This window comes from Notolepis coatsorum (genome assembly GCF_963971535.1).
Source record: "Notolepis coatsorum genome assembly, chromosome: 8".
In the NCBI taxonomy this organism is placed as follows: domain Eukaryota; kingdom Metazoa; phylum Chordata; class Actinopteri; order Aulopiformes; family Paralepididae; genus Notolepis; species Notolepis coatsorum.
In genome coordinates, this window is record NC_140172.1 from 88253902 (window position 1) to 88263584 (window position 9683).

A 9683-nucleotide genomic window follows, 5' to 3' on the forward strand; every position below is an offset into this window, starting at 1 on the left:
TCGATGCAGAATTGGATCAAGGGAATGAAGAGCACTTGAACTTGGAAGAGCATCTCCTTCCTGGCATCTCTTAATTTCCTGAGAGAAGGCTTGCTGCTGGACAAGCTTGATCACTATTTTGGCAGCTCTTTCTCGTTCTTCGACTGTCACCAGTTCGGTGTTGTGTACTTTTCCCGATCCCAGCCTCTTGATTCTTGCGACCATGAAGAGATCTGATTTAGGCGACTTAGAATGTCTGTACAACTGTTAACTTTGGTTGTGAAAGCTTGGACAGCCTTAACCTCAGGATCGCCTACGAGTAGGTCTGCGAAGGGATTCAGTTTGGGATGTACTTCTTGCTCCCAGAGAAATGTAGGACCTGACATCCAGTTTGTTGAAGGAATGTGAGATGCCTGAAGGCCTCTGGAGGCATGATCTGCCGGGTTCTCTGCTGTTTCGATATAGTGCCATTTACTTGGGTCAGTGCTTTCTCTTATCAGTTGGACTCTGTTCGCGACGAACACATGGAACCTTCTTGCCTCATTATTGATGTAGCCCAGAACTACTTGTGAATCTGTCCAGAAGAATTCTTCATCGATCTTCATCTGCAGTTCTCTTTTCAGCAACACACTTAATTTGGTTGCGACCACTGCCGCTGAGAGCTCTAGTCGTGGGATGCTTGAGACCTTTGTGGGTGCTACTCTTGCTTTGGCCATCACAAGACTGGAGTGTACTGTATTTTTGTCATTTTTGTACCTGAGGTAGGAACAAGCGCCATACCCCATGCTGCTGGCATCGGCAAAGTGATGCAGTTCCGTCTTGATGATGTTGCCGAAGTCATGTGGGTGATAGCATCTAGGGATTGTGAATTCCTTTAAGTTATATAGCCCGATCTTCCATTCCTCCCACCGTGGCTTTAAGTCATCTGGCAGTGGATCGTCCCATCTTATGCCTCTGCGGCATAGTTCTTGGAGTATGCGTTTTCCGCTTAGGGTGAATGTGGCAACAAACCTGAGTGGGTCATAAAGAGAGGCGACGATGGAGAGGATTCCTCGACGGGTTGAAGGCTGGTCTTTCATGTTGACATTGAAGCTGAAGGTGTCGTTGTCTATAGACCACTGAAGGCCAAGTGCATGCTCAGTTGGGGTCGCTTCCAGCTTAAGTTCGAGAGGGTCAGTGATTGTTGCTCTTTCTGAGGGTTTCACACAGTCGAGGACGTCTTTGTGGTTAGAGTTGAATTTGTGGAGGCGTAGGCCTCCTCGTTTGCACAATTTTTGTGCCTCGATGATCAGTTTCTTGGCCTCTTCGACTGATGAAACGCTGGCTAACCCATCATCAACGTAAAAGTTCTTCTCAATGAAGGCTGAGGCTGATGGGTAGTCTTCTCTGTGTTGGTGTGCCATGTACCTTAGGCCTAAGTTGGCACAACCAGGAGACGAAGCAGCTCCGAATAGGTGAACTGTCATCTTGTTTTCCGGTGGTTCTTTTCCCAAATCTCCTTCCTCCCACCATAGGAACTTAAGGTACTTTCGGGATTCAGGCGTGGCGAATAGTTTTGCTGAGCAGTCGACGAACATGACCCTTAGCTTGTTGGGCCTTTTGGGATGGCAGGTGCTGTGATGAGGAAGGTACCAGGCAGTCTCTCCCTTTGCTGTTGTATGGTCCAGTTCTGCGTCACCTTTCTCAATGATTTCCTTCATGAAAATCTTATAGCGTTCGTGATATTCTTTATTTGTCTTTAGTTTCTTCTGAAGGCGGACAGTGGCTCGTTTCTTGTTTGGTAGAGATGGTGGGCCGCTACCCTTGAAAGGTAAAGGCATCTCGTAGTGTCCATCTTCTTTCTGTCTGATGTGGTTACTGAGAAATTGTATGAAGCGAACATCTTCTTGAGACACGTACTTGTCCTCGTAGTTCCTTTCAGAGAAGTCCGACTCAAGGGCTTTCAGGACATCTGTTGTAGACGGGGCTGGTATTTCTTTTACTGCGACTCTATGTACGAAGCTCTGACTCCCTTGTCTGTCCAGATGAGGGTTAGGTAGGTGGTTCCTGTTTAGTGCGCTTGCTTGGGCTAGACTGAAGGACTCTTGGTTCACAGTTGCTCCAGGAGATACTTGACGTTGGAATGTTGGATGTAGCAGAGCACTATCTTCAGGTTTTTGGTGAGCAGTTTTTATTTCATGATCAGTGGTTTCTTCTTCTTCTTTGTTATCTTGATCACTTCCAGAACCGTATGCCCTCACTCGGGCTGCTAACTTTATTTTCTGCTTGTAGCTGCTGTAGCTTCATCCTTTCCGTCTCCAGCCTACGTCGACTCTCCACCTTCATCTGCTCCATTTCCGTTAGCATGGCTGCCTCTTCCTCCTCTAGTTTGAGGAGATTTGTTTGCAGAGCCTGTATTCCCCAGATGGCCTTCACCTCTTCCTCTTTAGCTGCAAGTTCAGCTTCCATCCTTCTGCTTGACGCTTTATTCAGTGCTATCCTCACTCTCTCCTTTTCATGTCGTTCATTACAATCTTCTTCCTTTGTTTCTAATCGCTTACAAACAAGTTCCTGTGTGTCTGTCGTCAGCTGGATACAGGCGTCCATTTTATCTGCTATCTCTGGAGTTGTGGCATGATTGCATAGAATTGACTCATACACACTATATACTAGGTCACAACTTGTTTGAATGTCTTGTTTTAATTTTCCAAGTTCTTCTGTCGGACAGAAGGCTCTCAGTTTTCCTCTAATTTCCTTTGCCATCTTCCTCCAGGTGTGGTAAACCTTGTTAAATACCTTCTCATTTTTCATATTTTCCACCTCACGATTCTCCTTTCCTTTCTCTGTTAGAGTTCCTCTGCGAGCACCTGTCCTGTTCCGTTCCATCTCCAAGAGGTTGCCAGCATCGTCTTCTTGGGCCGACATTGTGCTTGATCACACACACTCAAAATATCAAATAAATAGATGGTATTTAAGAGTTCCACTTGCTGGGATGGATATCAGACAGCATAATATTCATTAAATATACAGGAGTTGCCACACGTCCGTGGTATTGCTGGGATGGATACCAGACAGCATAAGGGTAATTAGTAGGGATGTCCCGATCACGTTTTTTTGCTCCCGATCCGATCCCGATCATGTGATTTTGAGTATCTACCGATACCGATATTTCCCGATCCGATCAAAATTATTTTTTTTATTTTTTTTTATTCAACAAACATGACCATGTTCACGTCTTAAACTCATACTGAGGCCTTAGTTTTGGTTTTAAATTGCATATCATCATTCATTTATTTATTGTCACACAGAGCAGAAGAATTTTGCCAAAACAAACCAATAGTATCCAGCTGCAGAACAGCAGACCAGCCACACTCTCAGACCCAAACGCATTTCCTTTGATTTAATTATACATCAAATGATTTATGAAGTTAACTTTTCACCTGGATAACGTCAACATTCAGGGTGAATGTAATGTGAGAAATTGGGATAAAAAAAATTTAAATAAAAATTATTTGGGTCTGAGATTGTGGCTGGTCTGCCGTTCTGCAGCTGGATACTATTGGTTTGTTTTGGCAAAATTCTTCTGCTCTGTGACAATAAATAAATGAATGATGATATGCAATTTAAAACCAAAACTAAGGCCTCAGTATGAGTTTAAGACGTGAACATGGTCATGTTTGTTGAATAAAAAAAAAAAAAGTAAAAAAAAAAAAAAAAAAAAAAAACGTTTTTTTTTTTTTTTTTTTTTTTGCCGATCCCGATCTTCGGAAAATCACGTGATCGGCCCCGATCCCGATCACGTGATCGGATCGGGACATCCCTAGTAATTAGATATACAGAAGTTGCCACACGTCCGTGGTATTGCTGGGATGGATACCAGACAGCATAGGGTTAATTAGATATACAGGAGTTGCCACACGTCCGTGGTTTTGCTGGGATGGATACCAGACAGCATAGGGTTAATTAGATATACAGGAGTTGCCACACGTCCGTGGTTTTGCTGGGATGGATACCAGACAGCATAGGGTTAACTCAGTAGGTTCATTCTTCCTTCTCTTCCTACATGTATTTTCTTTAGTGTAGGGTCCTCAACATACATGTATTCTCTTCGGAGTAAGATCTTCAACATACATGTATTCTTTTCGGAGTAAGGTCTTCAACATACATGTATTTTCTTCGGAGTAAGATCTTCAACATACATGTATTTTCTTCGGAGTAAGATCTTCAACATACATGTATTTTCTTCGGAGTAAGATCTTCAACATACATGTATTTTCTTCGGAGTAAGATCTTCAACATACATGTATTTTCTTTGGAGTAAGATCTTCAACATACATGTATTTTCTTCGGAGTAAGATCTTCAACATACATGTATTTTCTTTGGAGTAAGATCTTCAACATACATGTATTTTCTTCGGATGGTGGTCTTCATTGTACATTTATCCACTTCAGAATAAAGTCTTCATAATACATCCATCCTCTTCAGAACATCTATCCTCTTCAGAGTAAGGTCTACTTCACATTTATCCACTTCAGAATGAGGTTTCATAATACATTTATCCTCTTCAGAGTATGGGTTTTACTCACTGTTTATCATCTTCAGAGTATGGGTTTACTCACTGTTTATCATCTTCAGAGTATGGGTTTTACTCACTGTTTATCATCTTCAGAGTATGGGTTTTACTCACTGTTGATCATCTTCAGAGTATGGGTAAGTCTTCGCTCACCACTGGTCGGTAAGTTTTCACTCTTCAGAGTCGGTAGGTTTTCACTGTAACTGCCCCCCGGCTTGGTGTTGAAATAAAGATGCGGTTATGTTTCGTACAGATGCTTTTATTTATTTTCTCTTTTGCATTTCAGCTTAGCAGTACTGTAGCTTTTCTTTGGTAGTTTGTCGTTTGTACAGGTAGTGACGGTTGCCTCATTTGCTCCGTTTGCACCCCGTTTGCACCTCGTTTGCACCTCGTTTGCACCTCGTTTGCACCGTGAAAACTGCATAGGACAGTCAAACACAAACATACAATTAGTTACATATTTCACAGTTCAATATTGTTCACATGTTGTTCATTATTATACCAACGTGTTCAAACAAACAATTGCATTCAAAGATATTTAAAGGTGAACTCGTCTTCCATAACAAAAGCACTCAGGGAAAAACAATGATATATAATAACGTTACTTGTCCGGCAGCAGGTGCCTTTGATTAGAATCTACTTCGTGAGTGCACCACTTTATATGTTTATAAATGTTTGGCGGTTACACACATAAATATACAACAACATATCTTCAACAACAGTAATAATAATAATACATTTGAGTGTTCGACATACCTTATTCCGCTTTACCAAGGGTAGTTAATTTAACTGGAGTAAGGTCCTTCTATCATACATAATTCGCTGCCTGCTCCGTCGTTATCTCTGAGTTACTTCCGCCTTGGTCACACAGGAAGCTGTGACTTTTATACTAAAGGAAGACGAGCTCTGCCCCCATGTGGACACTAAATGAAAATGCACAAGTGGCTCCGAAATATTATTTTCTTAAATAGATAAATAGAGAGCTCAGTATTCTGAGCCAATACAGAGAAATTGATCATCTAGACCAATGCAAATCAAAGCTTACTGACAGTAAAGATGATAGGCATCTTTACCCTTGGCGGTCAGTTACACATGTCATAGGTCGAACCTCTGTAACATTGAACAGGTTCAATGATTCAAATGAGCTTTTGAATTTTACAATTAGTCCACCATTGTGTTTGCCATTTTTCAGATTGCATTACAGATGTGAACATGTTATTTGTGGACATATCTGATTGGACTGTTTAAAATCCGCTTTGTTCAGTAAACATTTCCATATAATACAATTCTTTTTTTCTTCTTAATCTTACATCTTAATAGGAAATCCATGACGTCCACACCAGGCGTACCACTGTTCTCCATGCCCTGCCTGTGTATCTGCATGAGGAAGTCTCTGTATTTTTCAAAACCTGCACAGTGAGTCCGAGTGAAAATAATTTACAGTACAACTGTATATTAAGTGAACAGTTAATCAAAATGCTAAGTATCAGTCTTCCTTTCTTCCAGGTCTCCCTTGTGAAAGAGATATTTGATCTTGACGGGACTAACCTGTTTAAATAAAAATAACCTTCTCACCAAAAAAATAGTTCTAACTAAAATATGAACAACTTACAAACACAACTCCATATACTTAGCTTTGTGCTGCACTTTGTAGAAACCATGGATTTATTTGTGATTATTATGTCTCTTTCATTCCTTCAGGACACGCCTGATGAGCCAGAGCTTCAGGATGTTGCAGTGGCCCTCCTTACTGTCATCAGTGACCATGACACAAGTCCAGTTCACTACCAGCCGGTGACAATCTCTGTTGTCATTGAAAGTCACATCATGATCAGCCTCCCCAGATTTGGTGATTCTTTCCTGGTAATGTTTGGACTAATCTATGCACTACACCTCAGCTACCCCAAGGGACTTACCAATGCTTTTGAATTCATTCAGAAGATTTTACTAGGTCTACTCTAGAAGCTGGTAAACTGTCGCCCAGGTTGCAGACTCTCAAGAATGACTTGATGATGAATACATCTTTTCTCATTGGTGAAGTGTAACGCGTGGGAGGGCACGCTATCTCCACCAAGTCCTGCCCCGCTTAGCAAGCGCCGAGACCTGACATGTAGGCGTCGCTGTCCACAACGCCAGATTCCCACCCGCCAGCTTCCCCACCCCCTAATACTGCCAAATTGTATTAGTGTGAACGGCCAGCCAAGCTGGTGACAACGCCGGGAGCTGGATTCGAACACACAAATCCAGTGTCTCCAGCGTTGGTGACAAACGCAATCTCCGCTACGCCACCTGACCGCTCTTGCATTAAACTTTTGAAGGTATTATTTTGACATGACAAGGAAATTAATACCTCACCCCACATCCTTCTTTCAGATGAGTTTCTATTCCTTACTGTCATCATTGACCATGACACAAGTCCAGTTCACTACCAGCCTGTAACTGCCCCCCGGCTTGGTGTTGAAATAAAGATGCGGTTATGTTTCGTACAGATGCTTTTATTTATTTTCTCTTTTTTCTCTTGCATTTCAGCTTAGCAGTACTGTAGCTTTTCTTTGGTAGTTGTGTCGTTGCACCGTGTTTGTACAGGTAGTGACGGTTGCATCATTTGCTCCGTTTGCACCCCGTTTGCACCGTGAAAACTTATTCCGCTTTACCAAGGGTAGTTAATTTAACTGGAGTAAGGTCCTTCTATCATACATATTCGCTGCCTGCTCCGTCGTTATCTCTGAATTACTTCCGCCTTGGTCACACAGGAAGCTGTGACTTTATACTAAAGGAAGACGAGCTCTGCCCCCATGTGGACACTAAATGAAAGTGCACAAGTGGCTCCGAAATATTATTTTCTTAAATAGATAAATAGAGGGCTCAGTATTCTGAGCCAATACAGAGAAATTGATCATCTAGACCAACGCAAATCAAAGCTTACTGACAGTAAAGATGATAGGCATCTTTACCCTTGGCGGTCAGTTACACTCCCACCAAATCCTGCTATGACGGATAAGCACAAAACAATTAATTTAGTCATACAGGATTTCCTTTTAGATTTCACATAGCATCAAAATAATACAATTCAAGCGTTTCTATACTAATTACTCTCGAGGAGGAGTACCAATTTCTGGATCGGTCGCTCGAGGACTGAAGGTCTGGTAGAGTGATCTTTTCGCTCCCCAGTCTGTATTTTTACTCGACGTACTAGACCGTCGCTCTCTGGAATGGCTTCGACGACCCGACATAGTTGCCACTGGCTTCTTGGCAGGTTACTGTCCTTGAGGATGACTATGTCGTTCACCTTGAGGTTACGCCGTGGTACGTGCCACTTCTTACTTACTACTTACTTAGGCCCATCGCTCCCAATGGAGCATAGGCCATCTACGACTTTTCTCCATCCAACACGGCTTTGGGCTGTCCTTTCTGCCTCCCCCCAGGTAGTTCCTTGTCTCTTGAGCTCCGCCTCAGTGTCCCGCCTCCAGGTGTTCTTAGGCCGCCCTCTCTTCCGCTTCCCCTGGGGATTCCAAGTCAGGGCCTGGCGTGTAGTACTGGTAGCCGGTTTCCTCAAAGTGTGGCCTATCCATCCCCACTTTCGTCTCAGGATCTGCTTCTCCACTGGTTCCTGTCTTCCTTTCAGCCATAGTTCCTCATTCTTGATTTTGTTTGGCCACCGGATCCCAAAGATGCGTTTCAGACAGCCGTTTATAAAGGTTTGTATCTTCTGCAATGTTCTTTTCGTCATTCTCCAAGTCTCTGAACCGTAGAGAAGGACAGATTTGACATTTGAATTGAAGAGCCGCACTTTGGTTGTCATGGCGATGTCCTTGGAGGACCAGATGTTCTTCAGAATGATGAATGCTGCTCTGGCTTTGCCTACTCTTGCTGTGACGTCGCCATCTGTGCCGCCCTTCTTATCCAAGATACTGCCTAGGTAAGTGAAGGAGTTGACTTCCTGTATGGATTCATCACCTACTGTGACTGTGTTGTTGGTAGAGGTGTTGATCATCATTAGGTTGGTTTTCTTCCTGTTTATTCTCAACCCAGTCTCAAGGGATGTAGTTGCCAGCTTGGTTGTCTTGTCCTGCATCTGGTTGTAGTTGTGTGACAGGAGAGCCAGGTCATCAGCAAAGTCGAGGTCATCCAGTTGTGTCCATAGGGTCCACTGTATGCCGTTTTTATTTCCTTTTGTGGTGGTCTTCATAATCCAGTCTATGACTAGAAGGAATAGAAAGGGCGATAGGAGGCATCCCTGACGCACACCGGTCTTGACCTCAAAACTCTCTGACAGTTGGCCTGCATGTAAAACTTTGCATGATGTTCCTTGATAGGTGTTTTGAATCAGAGTGATGATTTTCTTTGGGATACCATAATGCCTCAGCAGTTTCCACAGAGTCTCTCTATCCACACTGTCAAAGGCTTTTTCATAGTCTATGAAGTTTATGTATAATGGAGAGTTCCATTCGATGGATTGCTCTATAATGATGCGCAGGGTGGCGATCTGGTCCGTGCAAGATCTGTTGCTCCGGAAGCCTGCCTGCTGGTCTCGAAGCATGGGATCCACAGCAACACTCATTCTGTCCAGTATAATTCTGTTGAGTACTTTTCCCGGTACTGATAGAAGCATTATTCCTCTGTAGTTGTTGCAGTTGGTAAGATCTCCCTTTTTTGGTAGCTTGATGATGATTCCATCTTTCCATTCTTCTGGAATCTTTTCTTCCTCCCAGATCTTGGTGAAGAGGCTATGAAGCATATCTACCGCAGTCTTCAAGTCGGCCTTGATGGCTTCTGCTGGTATTTCATCTGGTCCTGCAGATTTTCCGTCCTTTGTTGAGATAATAGCTTTTTTGATCTCTGCTTTGCTGGGTTTATCACAGTTTATTGGAAGTGTTCTCTCCGCTGGTGTAACGTGCCACTTCTGGCGTGTAGAAATGTTCAGGAGGTATTCCTTCTTCCAGCGGCTCCAGAATTGTTCGATTAGGTACTGGACTCTGCGCCATCTCTTGGTTGCATACATGTCCTCTTTAACAAATCTCCCAGGGGGTGGAAGAGCGATTTTAGACTTCATCATGACTAGATGGTTTGGTGTTAAGGGTTCTAGCGCCATAGGATCGTTGATACCATCTACTGTCAGTGGTCGGCTGTTTACAATAGCTGTAGCTTCAT